Source organism: Schistocerca americana, chromosome 1 (genome assembly GCF_021461395.2).
Source record: "Schistocerca americana isolate TAMUIC-IGC-003095 chromosome 1, iqSchAmer2.1, whole genome shotgun sequence".
Lineage (NCBI taxonomy): Eukaryota > Metazoa > Arthropoda > Insecta > Orthoptera > Acrididae > Schistocerca > Schistocerca americana.
The window spans coordinates 134,705,495-134,725,880 of NC_060119.1; positions in this window are offsets into that span (position 1 = coordinate 134,705,495).

Sequence of the window (20,386 nt, forward strand, 5' to 3'; positions counted from 1 at the left end):
AGCGGTTCGAGGCGCTACAGTCTGGAACCGCGCGACCGCGACCGTTACAGGTTCAAATCCTGCCTCGGGCATGGATGTGTGTGATGCCATTACGTTAGTTATGTTTAAGTAGTTCTAAGTTCTAGGGGACTGATGACCTCAGAAGTTAAGTCCCATAGCGCTCAGAGCCAGTTTTTGGCTAGTAAAAAAATGGTTCAAGTGGCTCTGAGCACTATGGGACTTGACACCTGAGGCCATCAGTCCCCTAGAACTTGAAACTACTTAAACCTAACTAACCTAAGGACATCACAGACATCCATGCCCGAGGCACGATTCGAGCCTGCAACCGTAGCGGTCGCACGGTTCCGGACTGAAGCGCCTAGAACCATTCGGCCACCACGGCCGGCTGCTAATAAAAAGGAAATGGCATTGCGAATGAACGAGCTAATTTAAAATTTTAATATTCATTCAGTATCATTTGCTCGCTAAGAATATATTACAGCCTCGAGACAATGGACTCATGGTCTTCGTGGTGTTTCCTGCGCAGGAGACAACAACCACAGAACGGTGGCGAAAGTTTATTAGAACTTATACATTCCACGCAGCGCGGTGGAAGCAAATAGGCGCCTTAGGTGTACTGCACTCTTATTACAAATGAGATGAGTGATACGTCGCCTGTCGTAACACAGAGGAGGTATAGAGGAGAGAAATTTTCGAGGGAAGGGGTTTATCATTCGCACGTATATATCTCCCCCTCTCGTTTTTCAACTTGCCGTAGAGACTAACGTATGCTGGTGCGTGTGCGCTGCACTGTGTGAAGCTGTTGCGGTCGCGACTGCTGCCCCTTTGAGATGCCCTGCCACCAGATGGGCGGAATGTTTAATTAAGGCGGCCCTGCGTTCCTGGACACATCGTGCTACTTGTTAGCTCTCCAACAACCTCTGGCCGCACGTTCAGGTACACAGACGAAGCTCCAGGTAATCGCATCCGAAGGGCCACGTGCGTTAGTTTAACCCCAGCAATAACAAAGTATTTTGCGTAATTCGCATTACCAAGGGTGAGCGGTGGAGGGGGGGGGGGGGGGGGCGATTGGGTGTGGGGCTTCCATAAAAATGTTAAAGACAAACAAAATTCGTTACTTCTTGTTGTCTTACATTTTCAAGGTACTTCATGAAAAGTTACTGATGTGTAAGTAGAGACCAGAAACAAATTCTCTTTTAGCACACTCTCAGCATTATCAACGTATTTTTAGTAACGTGTGCTGTCAAACTGGGGATACTCTCTGACCACCACATAAAAGTTTAATAACACAAATTTCGTTAACTGTTGTTCACTTTTCGTCAGAAAACACGTTTTATTTTTAAAAAAAATTGATGAGTAAGTTAATTCCCGAACCTGAAGTTTCACTGTGGAAACTGACATCTGCTACTAAGGGGCTTAAAAGTACTTAAGATTGACTTGAAAAATTTTTCGTGCACATTAAGGCAGGCAACTAATGTTACGTCATCTATCCCATATCCTAATGATGTAAGTTGGGTTGCCTTTTCTAAGGTACATGAAATATGCTGCACCAAAAAATAATTAATGTTGAATGCAAGCATGCAAACGTTCATCTACATCTACATCTACATTTATACTCCGCAAGCCACCCAACGGTGTGTGGCGGAGGGCACTTTACGTGCCACTGTCATTACCTCCCTTTCCTGTTCCAGTCGCGTATGGTTCGCGGGAAGAACGATGTCTGAAAGCCTCCGTGCGCGCTCTAATCTCTCTAATTTTACATTCGTGATCTCCTCGGGAGGTATAAGTAGGGGGAAGCAATATATTCGATACCTCATCCAGAAACGCACCCTCTCGAAACCTGGCGAGCAAGCTACACCGCGATACAGAGCGCCTCTCTTGCAGAGTCTGCCACTTTGTTAAACATCTCCGTAACGCTATCACGGTTACCAAATAACCCTGTGACGAAACGCGCCGCTCTTCTTTGGATCTTCTTTATCTCCTCCGTCAACCCGATCGGGCACGGATCCCACACTGATGAGCAATACTCAAGTATAGGTCGAACGAGTGTTTTGTAAGCCACCTCCTTTGTTGATGGACTACATTTTCTAAGGACTCTCCCAATGAATCTCAACCTGGTACCTGCCTTACCAACAATTAATTTTATATGATCATTCCACTTCAAATCGTTCCGCACGCATACTCCCAGATATTTTGCAGAAGTAACTGCTACCAGTGTTTGTTCCGCTATCATATAATCATACAATAAAGGATCCTTCTTTCTATGTATTCGCAATACATTACATTTGGCTATTCCGGGTGTTGCACTGGTGCCGGATGTCTGGTTGTAGGATGCTGTTCTATGCGTGTTAGACATGGTCGGTCAGTACAGGGACGTGTAATGCTGTGTCCCATATGGGCTTGATTGGAGACAGATCTGATGATCGAGCTGGCCAAGGCAACATGTCGACACTCTTAGAGCATGTTGGATTACGACAGTGCTATACGGGCGTGCGTTATCCTGTGGGAAACACCCTCTGGAATGTTGTTCATGAAGGGCAGCGCAACAGGTCTAATAACCAGACTGACGTACAAATTTGCAGTCAAGGCACATGGGACAACTGCGAGAGAGCCTATAATGTTATGTGAGCATCACTGCCCCCTTTTTTTTAACCAATTTGTGTCTGTTTTTATTCTGAGGAGCTCAGAAGTTATACCGTAAATACTGTAAACGTAAATTTGATTCAAAAAGTATTTGAAGTGAAGCGAAGCGCAGCTGAACAGCAACAAACTTTTTAGCGCGCAGTCCCTGCAACGATAGTAGTTGTGAATCTTTGAGTATGGACTCTAAAGAAAAAATAATTCATTATTAGAAAAAAGAGAACTGTTAATCTGTATCTTGTGGAAAGAGGACGTGTTGCGAGGCCGTCCCTCAGAAAGTATTGTTACATTTAATGAAAATTGATATTTTAGTGATAAAACCGAGTAAAGTATGTGTAAGACTTGCCAAACATTTATGTACACAAATTTTCTGGAAGTGAAGAATAGAAATATCTTGTTTTTGGAAAAGGAGGTAAACTTCATTGTCGTTGCCGTCAATCAATCGACAGAATTGTAAGTGTACAAAGTTCACTAAAGTACAGGAAACTAAATGCATTCTCTATAGTTTTCATTCGATAAGTAACAACCACTCATAATTTCTTAATTACAGTAATAGGATTATGTTCTTATACAATAGTATGGTGCTGAACTCCACTGACCAATTTAGATGTAGCAGGACGTGTAGTTTTGAAGGAAGTTTGTGTGCCAAACAATCTCCTTTTCTCACGAAAAGCAGATTGCTGATTGATCTTATTTACTTACAACAGTTGTCCCTTAGGTGTGAAAAGCTACGAAAACTTGGGCTCAAAGCTATCCGCAATATGGCCAAGTAACTAACAGAGTCGTATTTTAAACCTTAAAGAACAATAACTTCCTCCAAATTGTAATACGTCACCAACTGGTGCAGAAGCTGATCATTAAAGGAGGCAGCAGTCAAAATTCAGGTACCAGTTACGACTTAAAGTAAAAATCTCAATCAAAAATAAATCTCTCTCTCTCCAAACACATATATAAATACTCATATTATTAAAAAAAATGTCATTTTATATGCCCCTGCTGTAACAAAAGCGCGCACCCCGGACCATAACACCAGGTGCAGGTCCAGTGTGTGTAGAACGCAGGCAGATTGTCTGGACCTCAACTGACCTCCTTCTTACCAACACACGGCCGTAACTAGCACCGACGCAGAATCAGCTTTCATCAAGAAATAGACCTCCACCCTGCTCCCTAATGAGCTCTCGCTTGAAACCACTGAAGTTACAAACGGCGGTGATTTGGGATCAGTGGAATGCACGATACATGGCAACTGGCTCGGAACTGTCCTTTAAGTAATCGATTTGTAACAATTCGTTGTGTCACTGTGGTGCCAACTGTTGCTGATACAGATCAGTAGGATGGGCCAGAGCCATATGTCGAAAATGATGGTCTTAGTCAGTGGCATGTTGCCGTTCGGAGCTCCGTCTTCTTGTGACCGGTGCCAGCAATCATGTACAGTGGCTACAGTCTTGCCAACTCTTTCCGCAGTATCGCTGACGTAAACAGCCAGTTTCTCGTAGCCCTAATGGACGACCTCTTTCAAACTCTGTGAAATGTTGATACTAGCGTCTTCGTCACCTCCAAGGCGTTCTTCACTAGCATCAACTAACCTGTCCAATCTCAGACATAACGGAACTATCATGACCGTCACAGCGTTTATTTAAGGGGGCCGTTGATGAAAAACCACACTATTTCAAAAATGCACCAAATCCATAGTTTTGGAGATATGGCAACGAAATTTTGTATCACGCCTTTACATGAAAGTAACACATTTACATATAAAATCCTTTTATTATGTGCATTCAACTATTTTTTAATGAAATTTGAAATTTTATTTAAAAAAAATGTATGTTCCTTTTTCTCAGAAAGTATTCAAGAAATTTCTACAAAAATTTCTCTGTTTCATCTCCTTATATGTTGTAAGCTTCTCTCATGAGGTTTTTGGAATAGGCCAAATAGGAGAATTTTCATAATATTTTAATTATAATTCCACAAGTACAATTTTAAACTCATTCAAAATTCCAAGCACTTTGCCCCAGACACCAGGTTGCAATCAGAATTTCAAAATTTGCTCTTGAGATAACGTTTGTTAGGTTTACAGAAATATGTGTACAAAATTTCATAATTCTAGCATTCATAGAATCTGAGGAAAAGGTACATAAACTTTAGAAAACAAACTTTTCATTAAACGCACTTTTAAAGTTCAACCTAATTTTTTCCTTATGTCACTTCTTCAGAAGGCACCACATTTATTCTCTGTGTCGTCTTTCCCTTCTAGGCTTCTCTTCTGGTTTCTTATTGTCTGTCTTCTTTCCTTTACCAGGTCTTCAACTGACTTTTCAGCTGCAGAGACACGCTGTAAATCTGTTTTTCTCAGGATGTCTCGAGTAAAATTTCCTATCTTGAAGCCCATTCTTTTTAATATCTTCATCCTCCCGACGTTCCCATCATTAAATACCCCCCAACTGCATCAGAAGTTCCAATTCTGACAACTGTAGCAGATGCAAATGTGGTTTTAGGACATCGTTTCCACGTGAGTGAATTTAGAGACTCATTTGGATTTTGGGTTTTGCCATGAACACACTTTGATTTATAAAATCAAAGAGTATGTATCACGGCCTTCTAGATGCATCCCGCACACGTTTGGCTGAGAGTAATACACAGAATCGTTGTTCACTGAGCTGGTGTTGAAGTGCTGCTTCAAAACGTGGGCGTGGCAGGGAGGCCGAGTCACACTTTTAATTAATTTTCAAGCACTTCGGATGCGATTTCAACATTGAAACTTTGCAAACTTATTGTCCATGAGTTGTACTAACAAATAAAAAATAAATGGAAAATTGACATTTTTGGTGAATTTCATCAGCGTCCCCCCTTAAATCAGACCTAACATGGATCCTTATACTGGCGCTAGTAGCGCCATTCTTAAGCGACCAGTGCGAAATTTGAAAAAAATTCATCTCTCCGATGTAGAAATACGCCTATCGAATTTCGCTTACGAAGCAAAACTTCTTGTTGTTGTGACTTTTTTGTTCCGTCAGTTTAATTCCCCTGTCAGTTTTATTTTGCTCCGACATTGTTTGCTACATATATTCAGTACGACACCACTATGCGCTAACAAAGGATGATGAGCAGTGGTACCAACAAAAATTTGGATCGAGGATAACTTGGAAGGTATGGTACAACATATTATCCTTGATGTAGGCTCATCGGCAGGCGAGCTCCCGGGGAAGTGTTGGTAAGGTTCTCATGCTGTACGGGGCAATTCAAAACTAATATAACGATTACAGACCACTATAATTTTTAATGCATAGTGATACACCGTTGAGAATTACAGATAATGTGAAAGGAAGTTCATAATTTCAGTCATCCCGCAAACGCAATGAACCTGAAACCCTTGCATGCACAGTGATTCGTAACTGTAAAGTTGTTTTGTTGTTTCGACTAGAACACATTCCGCGTGTTACAATTTAAGAATTGCGTTTTGTCCTCACAAAACAAACAAAATTATGTCAGAGAGGCAGCCAAGCACCTCCTAATGCCAAAAAAGTCGTAAATAGCATCAACAGATTTTAAATAAACGTCTGCCAAACTGACGGAAGGAACGTTCCCTTAAAAAATTCCAAAGACTACTGGTGTAAAAAGCCACTCATATTGCCGCAACGATCTTATCGAACGGGTCGGAGGACCAGACAGGATTTCAGCCTCACCTCTAGCCCTTGCAGTAGGGAACAGCTCGTAAAAATCGGAAGATTCAGCTAAGATCGACGGCAGGAGTATAAAGAAGACAACGGAAACAGCTGCATTAAACAAACACTGTGTATCCACAGGACATGTAGCTGGTTTATGAAAAATTGTCATCATAATTTCTCAGTTGGAGAAAAATTCTGGATTAGTTCACCAATCCGATATTCGGAAGGAGACTGCGAAGGGAGAGATATCCATGACAAAAAGACTGAATAAACTGCGAAAGGATATCGTCGCAAGTGTTTTAGCATGGAATTTTAGATGGTTCAAAGTGGTAGGCAAGCTAAGAAATCTGAAAAGGGAAACGGAAAAGCATATCCATAGCGGGGTCAGTGGAGTTAAATGCAAAGAATATAAGGATTTCTGGCCAGACCAACAGCAGCAGAAAATGGTTTAACTGGGGAACTGGACTCGGTGTGAATAGGGAAGTAGAAACAGAGAGTCACGTGTACACTTCCGTGATAAAGTTGTCAGAGTCGATAGCAAACCAAAGTCAACAACAACACCCCATGCATGCACGCCGACGTCACAAGGAAAAGCTGAAGAGATAGAGAAAGTGTATAAGGATCCTGAAATAGTAATTCAGTGTGTAAAACGAGATAAAAGGAAAATGAAATCAAATAATCACTTTGCATTGGTATGTGATTGTAGGGGAAGGAACAGAAGAAAGGCTTACGGGAGATAAGCGCTTGATAGCGGAGATGAGAGAAGAAAGATGCTAAATCAATTCTGCAAAATATTTGAACTAGTCGAATACAACATTCCAGCATCGCAGTCGCTAGAGTTATAAATATCATTGTAAAAGGCATGGAGATATCGAAAGATACCAACTCGATCGCATCGTTTAAGTCATCAGTCATCTGACAGGTTCGATGCGGCCAGCCTCCTCATCTCAGAATAACACTTGCAACCTACGTGCTCAATTATTTGCTGGATGTATTGCAGTTTTCCTCTACAGTTTTCACCCTCTGTAGCTCCCTCTAGTTCCATGGAAGTTATGCCCTGATGTCTTAACAGATGTTCTACCATCCTGTCCCTTTTTCTTGTCAATGTTTTCCATGTATTCCTTTCCACGTGAATTCTCTGGAGGGCTTCCTTATTACTTACGTTTTCAATCCATATAATTTCCAACATTCTTGTGTAGCATCGCATCTCAATGTTTCGATTCTCTGCTGTTCACTGCCTAACAATGCTGTGCTCTAAACGTACATTCTTAGAAATTATTTCCTCAAAAGAAGGCTTACGTTTGATACTAAAAGCCTCGTCTTGGCTAGGAATCCCCTTTCTGCCAGTATTGATCTGCTTTTTATGTCCTTTCACCTCCGTCCGTTATGATTTATTAGGCTACCTTCTAAATCACCAATCCTTAAGTTTTTCGCTGTTCTCGTTACTTTCGTCTTTCTTCGATTCACTCTCAGTCTATGTGCTATACTCACAAGACCATCCTATTCACGAGATCCTATAATTATTCTTCATTTTTACTGAAGATAGTCATGTAATCAACAAATCTTATCTACATCTACACGGATACTCTGCAAATCACATTTAACTGCCTGGCAGAGGGTTTATCGAACCACCTTCACAATAATTCTCTACTACTCCACTCTCGAGCAGCTCGCGAGAAAAAACGAACACGTGTCTCTCTCCGTGCGAGCTCCAATTTCCCTTGTTTTGTTACGATAATTGTTTCTCCCTATGTAGGTCGGCGTCAACAGAATATTTTTGCATTGAGAGGAGAAAGTTGGTGATTGAGATTGCGTGAGAAGATTCCACCGCAACAAAAAACGCCTTTGTTTTAATGCTTTCCATCCCAAATCTTGTATCATATCCATGACACTTTCTTCCCTATTTCGCGATAATACAAAAGGTGCTGCTCTTCTATGAAGATGTCCTCCGTTAATCATATCTGGTAAGGATCCCACACCGTGCAGCAGTACTCCAAAAGAGGACGGATAAGCTTATTGTGGGCAGTATCTTTAGTAGATCTGTTACACAAGTGTCCTGCCAATAAAACGCAGTCTTTGGTTTGCCTTCCTCACAACATTTTCTGTGTGTTCTTTCCAATTTAAACTGTTCGTAATTGTAATTAATAGGTATTTACTTGAATTTACGGCCTTTAGATTAGACTGATTTATCGTGTACCCGAAGTTTAACGGACTCCTTTTAGCATTCATGTAGATGACATCATACTTTTCATTATTTAGGGTCGATTGCCCATTTTAGCACCGTTTAGATAGCTTTTCTAAATCCTTTTGCAATTTGTTTTGGTCTTCTGATGATTTTATTAGCCGATAAACGACAGCGTCGTGTGGAACCAATCCAAGACGACTGCTCAGATTGTCTCTTAAATCGCTTATATAAATAAGGAACAACAGTGGGCTTACACCACTACTTCGCTGAACGCCAGAAACAACTTCTATTTTAGTCGACGACTTTCCGTCAACTAGTACGAGCCGTGACGTCTCTGGCAGGAAATCATGTACAGTCACAGAACTGACTCGATGTTCCATAACCACACAATTTCACTACAAGTCGCTTGTGTAGTGCCATGTCAAAAGCCTTATAGAAAACTAGAAAGACGAAATCAATCTGAAATATATTGTCTGTAGCACTCAACATTTCATGTGAGTAAAGAGCTACTTGTGTTTCACGAGAACTATGTTTTCTAAATCCGTGTTGCCTCTGTGTCAATAGACCGCTCTCTTCGAGGTAACTCATAATGTTCGAACACAATATATGTTCCAAAATCCTGCTGCATATCAGCGATAGTGATATGTGTCAGTAATTTAAGGGGTTACTTCTACAACCTTTCTTGAATATTGGTGTGGGCTGTGCAACTTTTCAATCTTTGGGTACGGCTCTTTATGCCGCTTGATGATTGTTAAGTATGGAGTTACTACATCAGTATACTCTGAAAGGAACCTAATTGGTACACAGTCTGGACTAGAAAACTTGCTTTCATTGAGTGATTTAAGTTGCTTCACTACTTCGAGGTTATCTAGTTCTAAGTTATTCATATAAGCAGCTGTTCCTGATTCGAATTCTGGTCCCTTGAAAAGGCCTTAAATCGTTGACGATCTCCCTGGACGAGAACGTGCGGCAGACATTTACGGACTTCCTCACGCATGAGGACGCTGTGTTTCATCGAACGCTTGTGTTCAACATGGTGCGTCGGTGGGACAATTGCCTGAATGCTAACGGTGATTTTGTCTGATTGGCATACCGATTCCGGACTGTAGGGCCTGCGGACAGAAACACTTTGATTGCCCCTTATATGTTTTTACACTCACTCGTGAACGAACATTGAAATGATCCATGACTCCATAGCGTTGAGTGTGTTCCTTCTGCACTCACGGATTCCATATTCACGTAGTCCTGGAGCCCCAACCAAGTTCAACATCATCACTGAACGATAAACCCAGTCACTATTCTGACAAGTGCTCGCATCCGTTTTCCCTCTTACACGATCTTCTCAGAAATATTCAAAGCGATTTCTGGATGAGAAGAGCTACGTGTAATTTTTCATTACACTCTGCTTGTAGACGGCATTACTACTACGAAACTGGGGTGGTTACACTGAAATCTTTTTATCCAAACAGGTGCAACACTACAAGCCAATTTCACACCCACTGCATGCCTTCATGGTGCCTTCTTTTATTTTATGTTTCTTCACAGTTGCGTTCCTTGTACCTGTGTCAGTCCTTCCAGCTTCCGTGATTGTCCTTTTTAGGTATGTCAATTCTTCTTCAACTGAACTGTGGTATTCATTATCAGAGTATGAGGCTGTGTTAGATGACGATCAGTTTGGCTATAGAAAAGGAAGAGACAACAGAGGGGCAGTTCTGACGTTGTGGTTGAGAATGGAAGCAAGACTGAAGAAAAATCAAGACACGTGCACTGGATTTGTCGACCTGCAAAAAGCGTTCGACAATGTAAAATGATGAAACAAGTACGAAATTCTGAGAAAAATAGGGGTAAACCGCAGGGAAAGACGGGTAGTATACAATATGTACAAGAACCAAGAGGGAACAATAAGACTAGGGGACCAAGAACGAAGTGCTCGGATTAAAAGGATTTAAGGCATGGATGTAGTCATTCACCGCTACTGTTAAGCGTAAACATCGAAGAAGCAATGTGGGAAATGAAAGAAAGTTTCAGGAGTGGAGCTAAAATTCAGGGTGAAAGGATATCAGTGATATTGCTTTCGGCAAGACACAGTCACTGCCTTCTCTGCACGATAGCAATGGAAATACTATCGACGACAGTGCTGCGAAAGCAGAGTTACTAAACACAGCCATTCGAAGTTTCTTCACCAAATAAGAGGAAGTAAATATTCCATGGGCATGGTGAGAGATCAGGGAGCGTGTTGGAGCGTCGCGAGTGTCGACTTTAATGTATGCAGCCGTCCTCCCACATCGACCAGCGTCTTGTGTCGAATCGCGACCAGCACAGAACTTGGCATATCATTCCATAACGGTGGTTTCAGATGGATATGCTATCCCATATAAGTTCTTCAAGCACCAACTGATGTCTACAGGCGTTTAGCCTTCGGCAGATAGGAAAACAATGACAACACGTTGGTCCCTTTTGGACGCATTCTGTAACAACGTCGCCATGGTCCAAGTTGCAGCATTTACCGCACGCATGTCGGAAAAGCACGAATGTGACAGTAACCTCTTGTCTACGTGTCGGCGCTTATACGCCGCCATAGGAGTCGCGCTACGTTGCATACACGCTGGAGCAATACCCTCAGGCGGAAAGTTCACTCGAACGTGCGGGATTGCACAGCTGTCTCGGGTACGTTGAGGGAGGAAACGGCCTTATTTGCAACAAAACAAGTACCACATGGACAGTTCAGCCACCTCTGGAGGACTTCCCTTGACACAGAAAGAGTTAGAGGCGTTTGCGCCTGCAACGACACGAGACACAAACTTGCTGTGTTTAGAGACACATAAGTAACGACAATTTTACCCTCCCACACCCGCATCCTGTACCGACTTAAAAAATTCCCCTCCCTCTTCTTCCATCCTGAACATCTCCGAATATCCTACGTTACCTGTAAACTTGACACTAGTCTCCCTCATAGTTTCCCCCCTGCTCGCTGATTCTGGGCGAGGGCCACTGCCATCACATTCCCCGAACGCTGCATTTCCACACTCTCTACAACCTCTCCCAAGGAATCGTCTTCTCTTACCCGACCACGAAATGCGCTCTATATATACCTGCCCTATAGATCTAAGCAGAACCCACACCACGTTACCCAGGCAGGGCTTCCTTCCTGTCCAGTCCTCTCCACCCACATCCTAAGGCTTGGTCCAGAAGAGGAATGCCGATTCCTCTTCACTCTCCCGAATTCCTCCTCGAAACACCCACCCACGCAAACACTCTCTTAGGCACTACCCCAACTGTTAACGTTTCCCTTGTAGACCCTCTCATTCCTTCACTCATCTATCTAACCAAGTTAATACACCGACTGTTTACTTTTTTAACTGAAGCAACTCTCCCTCTGTCTTTTATCTTTTGTGAAACATTCACTTGGCGTTTCATATGTTTCAGTCCTTTACGTAATCAACGAATTCGTCTTTTAAGTTTTAAATTATGCAGATGAGTCTGTCTGTTTATTATGAACTTCCAGCATGCTGGAATAATTTTAGGTTAGCAACACCTGTCAATCAGTACAGTGACACACCAGCCAAAGTTGCGAATTTAATTTTTTGTTCACTCGATGAATAGTTTCGAGTCGGGGCCCATTTTCAAACCATCATAACAGGCAGCCATAATGGTATTGTAAGTAGGCTGTTTAGGCTCGTATGGTGGTAACGCCACGTAGCGCTCTGTATGAAAATCACTGACTGTGCTGCTGTGTGCAGTCTGTGGCTGGCTTGCATTGTTGGAATATTTGCTATTGTAGTATAGGGCAGTTGGCTGTAACAGCGCGTAACGTTGCGCAGTTGGAGGTGAGTCGCCAGCAGTGATGGATGTGGGGAAAGAGATGGAAGAATTTTGAGAGCAGATGATCTGGACGTGTGTTCATCAGAAATAGTAAATTTGTAAGACTGAATGTCATGAACTGATTTTTATATAAAACTTTTGAACAATATTAAGGTAAATACATTTTTTGTTCTCTATCAAAATCTTTCATTTGTTAACTATGCTTATCAGTAGTTAGTGCCTTCAGATGGCAGTATTGGCGCACGCTGTATTGCAGTAGTTTGAGTAACGAAGATTTTTGTGAGATAAGTGATTCATGAAAGGTATAAGAACAGATCCAAGTGCGGCCTCCAAGGGTTTGTCCATTCAACATACAATGAAAGCAGTGTCTGACTCAGATACCAAAGACTTGAGTCAATAATAGGCTTGATAGGCCCCGGAAGACAAACTCACTGCCTCTTCTGCTACCTCTGACTTTGCATTGCTAAGAAAATTACGGTTTCCAGAAAAACGCGTTTAAATTTTGGGCTGTTTATAGTTAAGTTAAACATACTCTAGTCAGCGATCCCTGGACCATGCAGTAATCGTTCTAGATCCAGAACGAAGTCTTCCTCGATCTTCTTCGAGGCCATGGCGGTCCCGCGGGCCTGTCTGGCAGCTTCTGTCGTCCGCTGCTCTGCTAGGTGAATACGCTATTCGTCCGCTTTTGGGCAAAGTTGCAACAGGCAGGACCAACCTCAAGCTCGAGGACGTTCATAATTTCCATAAGGCCCGTTAGGCTGTCGTTGAAATTACATGTTGACTATTTATGCGAATGCTTTTCGGAGGCGCACAAATCGCCTAGTAACTGCATGACTGACTTTCTGGCGAACTAGCGATAAACAGTACAATAGACATCCCAGAGAACATAAAAAAGATACCTCGAAATGTTCACAGAATACTACAACTGGAACGGAAGAAGGACCGATTTTAACTGTCCAGGGCGTCGTCACAAAGCCACACGCACGGAACATGACAGGTGTCGAATGTCAACCGCCACCACACAAATAATCAGTGGCGATCGATACGTCGCGCCGATCTTGAATCTGCCGCACACGCCCCAAGCAGAACTACCTTTGTCGTATGATTAGAGGAAATATTCCATTATCCCCCCTCCCCACTCGCCCAGTTACCCAGTCGTCTATACGTCCAGTCAAAGAGCTTTGTCAATGACGTAATTGTAAATGCAACTTCGCATGGTTAAATCTTTCAATTATTTCTTTACATTTCGACGTCCAGCGTGGGGCCATTTAAGAATTAATTTTAAATTTGCTACATTTTTGACGCACAGCGGTGACGATCTCATTTCGTGATTTGCATGTTATTTGCCAATTTCAGTTCAGTGCGGAACAGAGGAAAAACTTCCTGAAAGAGTGCAGCTGGAACACAACATTGTATGGAAGCGACACATGTCTTTCTTCAGGCCTCCAAAAATATGTGCCCGCCCTCATGTTGCCACGGATCTTTAGAATACTCTATAGAAGTTTCGCTGGGAAGCCCTAACACGTCCTCCACACAGCCCCGGATTCTCCATATCAGATTTCGGTATTTTTGGAGCCCTAATAAAACATATATGTGGGCGACGATTTGCTCCGAGTGAGCAGGTGAAGGCCTGTATACGATCACGGTTCCGTAAGCAACCCCAAAGATTTTTGCGTGAAGGCATTGACCGTCTTTTCTCACAGAGGAGTTAATGTATTATCAGTTTACTTAATATTTTTCCACCTGTCTTGTTTTCTTTATTTTACTGACCCTTATACAAAGAAGACTGATTCCTGATGACGTTCATTTCTAGTAGTAGCATCAGTATGAACATAGCTGTATATAGAGTGAAACATTCTTTTTTTGGCTTTATTGTCATTTCATTCCCCTCGCCCCATATGGGCGGCGTTTGGGCTGTCAGCGAATACAAGTCGCCGCTCTTCAGCCATATAATAGCAAAATTTTGAAAACATCAAATTGGATACGGTTTTGACTAAATGAATGACTTAATACGCTGTAAATGTACTTTTGCAAATTTTTGACATGGTTTTTGCATTTTCGTAAATACTGAAACGTCCCCTTAGAAAAATTTTATAAATGACAGTGCTGGAAAACCTCTACGTTATTAGATTTTCAAACAGATGAGCAAAACTGAACGTACTCAGACATTCACTAAACTGACGCACTATATTTTTTAGCGCAACGCAATCTGACTTTCAATAATCCCTACAAAAGAATGGCCCTGACTAATAAGGAGTCCTCACTGTCTCATCATTGGCTCTTCACCGTCCATCTGCCTGACTATCCACTTCCTCAAAGCCCGCCTGACCACCTAGCAGTTGTGTTACCAGTCTCCCTCACTCTGTTGTTGTTGTGGTCTTCAGTCCTGAGACTGCTTTGATGCAGCTCTCCATGCTACTTTATCCTGTGCAAGCTTCTTCATCTCCCAGTACCTACTGCAACTTACATCCTTCTGAATCTGTTTAGTGTATTCATCTCTTGGCCTCCCTGTACGATTTTTACCCTCCACGCTGCCCTCCAATCCTAAATTGGTGATTCCTTGATGCCTCAGAATATGCCCCACCAACCGATACCTTCTCCTAGTCAAGTTGTGCAACAAATTTCTCTTCTCTCCAATTCTATTCAATACCTCCTCATTAGTTATATGATCTACCCATATAATCTTCAACATTCTTCTGTAGCACTACATTTCGAAAGCTCCTATTCTCTTCTTGTCTAAACTATTTATCGTCCATGTTTCACTTCCATACATGGCTAAACTCCATACAAATACTTTCAGAAACGACTTCCTGGCACTTAAATCCATAACAAATTTCTCTTCTTCAGAAACGCTTTCCTTGCCATTGCCAGTCTACATTTTATACCCTCTCTACTTCGACCATTATCAGTTATTTTGCTCCCCAAACAGCAAATCTCATTTACTACTTTAAGCCTGTCATTTCCTTATCCAATTCCCGCAGCATCACCCGATTTAATTCGACTACATTCCATTATCCTCGTTTTGCTTTTGTTGATGTTCATCTTATATCCTCCTTTCAAGACACTGTCCATTCCGTTCAGCTGCTCTTCCTGGTCCTCTGCTGTCTCTGACAGAATTACAATGTCATCGGCGAACCTCAAAGTTTTTATTTCTTCTCCATGGATTGTAATTCCTACGATGAATTTTTCTTTTGTTTCCTTTACTGCTTGCTCAATATACAGATTGAATAACATCGGGAATAGGCTACAACCCCATCTCACTCCCTTCCCAACCACTCTGTCCTCTAGGGCCCTGAAATTTCCGTCGTATAGGCTTCGTCATTGACAGGGTCAGTCTGTAGTCGCAAGCAATGACCGACCGACGCTGCGTAACGACGCCTCCCAGTCTTCATCTACGTTGAAAATTTCCAGTATTGCGGCGGCGGCCGTATGACATGGGACATCTGTCCAGTACTCAAACGTTCCGTGTTGTGGTACTTCAGGCCGTGGATTGCGGCTCCCTAGCGTCTTGCTTCAAGAGTTTGTCTGTATTCCTGAATTGTCAAGAGAACAGCCACCCAGCAACTACCGCCCGTTTGTCACGGCAGTGCCTCTGTTTCTCTTCATAGGTATTCGTAATTCTGCGATGTCCCTCTTGTTGCTGCCGAGCGGGGTGGCGCAGTGGTTAGACACTGGACTCGCATTCGGGAGGACGACGGTTCAATCCCGCGTCCGGCCATCCTGATTTAGGTTTTCCGTGATTTCCCTAAATCACTCCAGGCAAATGCCGGGATGGTTCCTCTGAAAGGGCACGGCCGACTTCCTTCCCAATCCTTCCCTAATCCGATGAGACCGATGACCACGCTGTCTGGTCTCCTTCCCCAAACCAACCAACCAACCAACCTCTTGTTGCTCCTCAGACAATACACGTGGTAATTTCTTTCTGTGGAAACGAGCATTTCAGTTAAATTGCGCCTGTCTGACTTCTGGCAAAGTCTCACGACCAGTTGCAGCTTATACTTTCTCTTTTGCCCTCATCCCCTGGCGGGTAAGTATCAGTATCTTATACGGGGTGTTCAAAAAAGTCTCTCCGCAGTGCCGTATGATTGTTAGCCGCACGTTCCGTATACCGCAGTGAATATACCGAAATGAAACTCAGTGAAATACAAGTTATTAATTTCTTGAATATTCATTGTTACTCTCAAATTTTCACATTAAATGTTGAAAGTGTCCCCCCTGTAGTTGAATACACGATTCAATTCGTCTAATCGTGTTTCCAACACAAGCTGTAACATTTCTTCTGTAACAGAAGCAGTGAAAGTGGATATTGCAGTCTTCAATTCATCGATGGATTTTGGACGGTTTTTAGAGACAGTTGCTTTCGCTGCACCCCAGAACAAAAATTCAGGTGGTGTTAGGTCAGGCGATCGTGGAGGCCAAAGGCCAAGTGAAATTACGCGATCACCAAAAAATCAGCAAACGCTGACATTCGAATGGGAGCCGTATGCGCGGTTGCACCTTCCTGTTGAAAATAACCGTTCAGTTTTTCACTTAAAACAAGTTCTCCTATGAATGGGTACAGAATATCATTGCAGTAACGTTGTGCGTTTATTGCTTCGTTGAAAAATATGGGACCCACAATACGACGTCTAGAAATTGCATTCCAAACTCCTATTATCACAGAATGAAGTGGTTCGTCATGAAGAAGCAATGGATTTGCAGTACTCCACATACGAGAATCTTGCGAGTTCATGTACCCGGATAAACGAAACCACGCCTCATCAGTGAAAAACGTTTCAATAAGAATATCCCTTCCATTTCGTTGAACGAAATTTTTGAACCAGTGATAGTAATGCAGTCTCTTGCCATGATCAGTATTTTTCAGTTCTTGCATGACTGTCACTTTGTATGGGAAAAGTCCTAATTGTTTCCTTACCGCTGTGTGGGCCGTTCCGACACTAACATCGATTTCCTCGGCGAGATTTCTCACTGACTTGTTCGGAGCCATGGACATTTTATCGGAAATATCGAGTAGTTTATCCTCAGACAAAACGCTAGGACGACCCCTTCTCAGGGCATCTGTCACTGAACCCGTACTTCGAAATTTTCTAATCAACTCTCTCACAGGATCGCGATGTGGAAGTGTTGTCTCCGGGAAAACTGAATTAAATGTTTGACGAACTGAAACTGTATTTACCGCCAGCTTTGAACACTTGTTGGACTAAAAACACACGTTCTTCAATGGTTAGCATTTAAACAGTGACAAAAACGAAACAAACGAACAAAGGAACTGAACTTAAACGTTCGGACAGCACGCAACGTCACACCAACGATACTACTGACGCTGGCTGAGGTAAACGAAACAGTGGAATATTGCGAGAGTCCACTTGAAGGGAAGGAACCCAGGCAGACGAGCAATCATACGGCACTGAAAAGAGACTTTTTGAACACCCCGTATAAGCCTTTTATTGAAGAAACCGCTGTCCTCCTGCCCCAGCCGAAGACTCATAACTTCCTGCCTGTAACTATCTTACGCTATCCGGTTTTCTAGATAGGAGAATTCCGTTACTACTTTCAGCATTGTGTAGTTTTAAGTCTTGCTAATAAGCAAGTCGTCATTCTTACTTCTAATCCTCATCTCCTTCGTCATTGTTCTGTTTGTTCTTAAGCTGTTGTTCGTGCTAAGTACTCGTACTTTGTCCACTCGTTTTTTATAATGGATACATCCGACTGTTACTTATAATTTCCTGCAAGGGTAAAACTCCACACAGTACTGCGACGAATACAGTAATTCCACGTGGGGCATGAAAAAATGTATGTACATACAGATGCTTGAAAAATCATTTCACCAGTAATTAGACACCATTTAAAATTAAACTCAAGTGAAAACATTTATGTACGTCCTTCCTTATGACTGATCGTTTGTGGGACTTCGACCATTCACTTACTTGATAAAATGAAAACTGCTAAATCTGTCATTTTGACGTTCATAATTAATTATTATATTGTATTGTAACAAGTGTTGGCGTTCACCGTCAATGAAGGTCTGGAGATCGTGTGCTGAGTGACCTGAACTGGTTGGAATATAATAAATAACATCAAAACGATGGCTGACTGTGTTTCATTTCATTTCGTCGAACTAAAATGGTTAGTGAATGTGATTTGCATTCATCTGTCGCGGCGCTGTAGGACTTGAGACCCCATTTGTGATTGATGTTGTCGCAGTGAATTTTGCTTGGTATTCTTTTATTTCTTTGCACCCTATCCAATCACATTTTCATGCTACATTGCAGTAGCCGTACTCTATGGATACAACGTGGTTATATCTCCGAGATATTGAAAGAAATCCAAGCTGTAGCTTCTATCGAAGTGCAACACAAAAAATAATGCTGTGGATGATTATTGTTTACAGTGGTAACGCTAGTTATAAAATAACTGAAAACATTTGTATTGTTAATTTACTGAGAACTTACACCCCCATCACATCACTTACATGGTATGCAATGCTGTCTGACAAGTTAGTTACATCGACATACGTGTATTCAGTAACTTGCCAAAGCATATTAAATACCATTGTTGTATTATGTCCGCACTATAACACAACAAATATTCCGTGGTAACCAAATTTATTTGACCTTCTGTCACTCAGAATAAAACTTAAGTTCGACTACACAACACCTCGCTGGCTGTAGCGCTAAGGAGAAATCAGAATCACTAGTAGAGAATACAGGCCCAAACCACTGCCAACCAGTCGATGCCGACGCGTCGCAAGTTTCCAGCCAGGGAGGTCACAGTACGGTTCGGTCGTCGCGAATCCAGCATCCGGTTAGTAACACAGACATCGGCGAAGATTGAACTGGTTAAACGGGCTCAGGGAGCTCGCTTAAATCCGCAGGTCCGGCCAATCAGAGTGTTGGTAGATGGCGCCCTTATACGGTTGCTCACTCTGGTGCCGCGCGTGTTGTAGCAGGCCGCGCCGAGTTGACGGCTGCTGTGCGCCGGCCGATATGACAACCATGTATGTTATGCGATGGGGCGTAAGTTCTCTTGGGCAATATGTTGTACTCCATCTATAAGTACCTTCGCAGAAATTAACAAAACAATGTTTCCAGTTACTTTATAAAAAGCGTTACCACTGTAATGCAATGATCATTCGTAATGTCGAGCTATTTTTTTGTATTGCACTTTAGTATAAGGTCCACCTTCATATACACATTTATGCATGTAGGGTGTTTCGAAGTCTTTTCATCAGACGTCTAGCGGCGATAGATGAGAAGCAACTTTTATTCGAGACAGAATGTTCGCCCTCACTCCCCACTGACATAAGTCGCCTTCTACGAGTATTATTGGTTATGTCCCTGGTCCTGGGGCACTCTGCAGTGTTCGTATGCTGTATGTGTAGCCTATAATCCAGTTATCAGGTCTGTGCCAAAGGATACACCGATCTTCACTTGGAGACACCCATTCTTGAAGTTTTCTGGCTGAAAATCACTTTATCAACTTAATGGCGTACGTACTGTGCAGATGCAGCACACCTGCTTAGTAGGCCCTGATAGGTCGGTGAAATCTTGTCGTCCGAAGGTTGACGAGTAAAAGACGCCGAAAGTCGCAGGGAAGTGTGAGTGAACACTTCGTCTCTAATAAAAAGTTGTTCCCCAAGAGATGGTAGACATTTGATGCAAAGACTTCTGGAGCCAATCACAGTTTCACTTCCATTCCTCTTTCCTTTTCTTGCCAAACCCTCTTCATTAGTTCACTGTGTTTTTCCTTCCTGTCCACTTCTTCCTTGTTGTTTCCTTCTTTGACACTTGCTTAAGTTTCCTGTTTTTGATTTCACTTCTGGGTTTTCTGTCCTCCATTCTTTGTTCCGAAATTTTCAATTCTTGTAAGTCTACTTGTTTTTCGTTTATCGAGTTGGTCTTGAATTTGGTTGCATTAAAGATGTAACAAATTTTCTTTGTGAGTCTGTTTTCATTCATTCTACATAGGAGTAGAACTGTTATCTTGTCTGTGTCTTCATAGAATTGCTTTGTAGATCGTCTACCCAAGTTCCCTCTCGTAGAAGAGCGCCGTAAGTTTTTCTAAGAATCTTTTG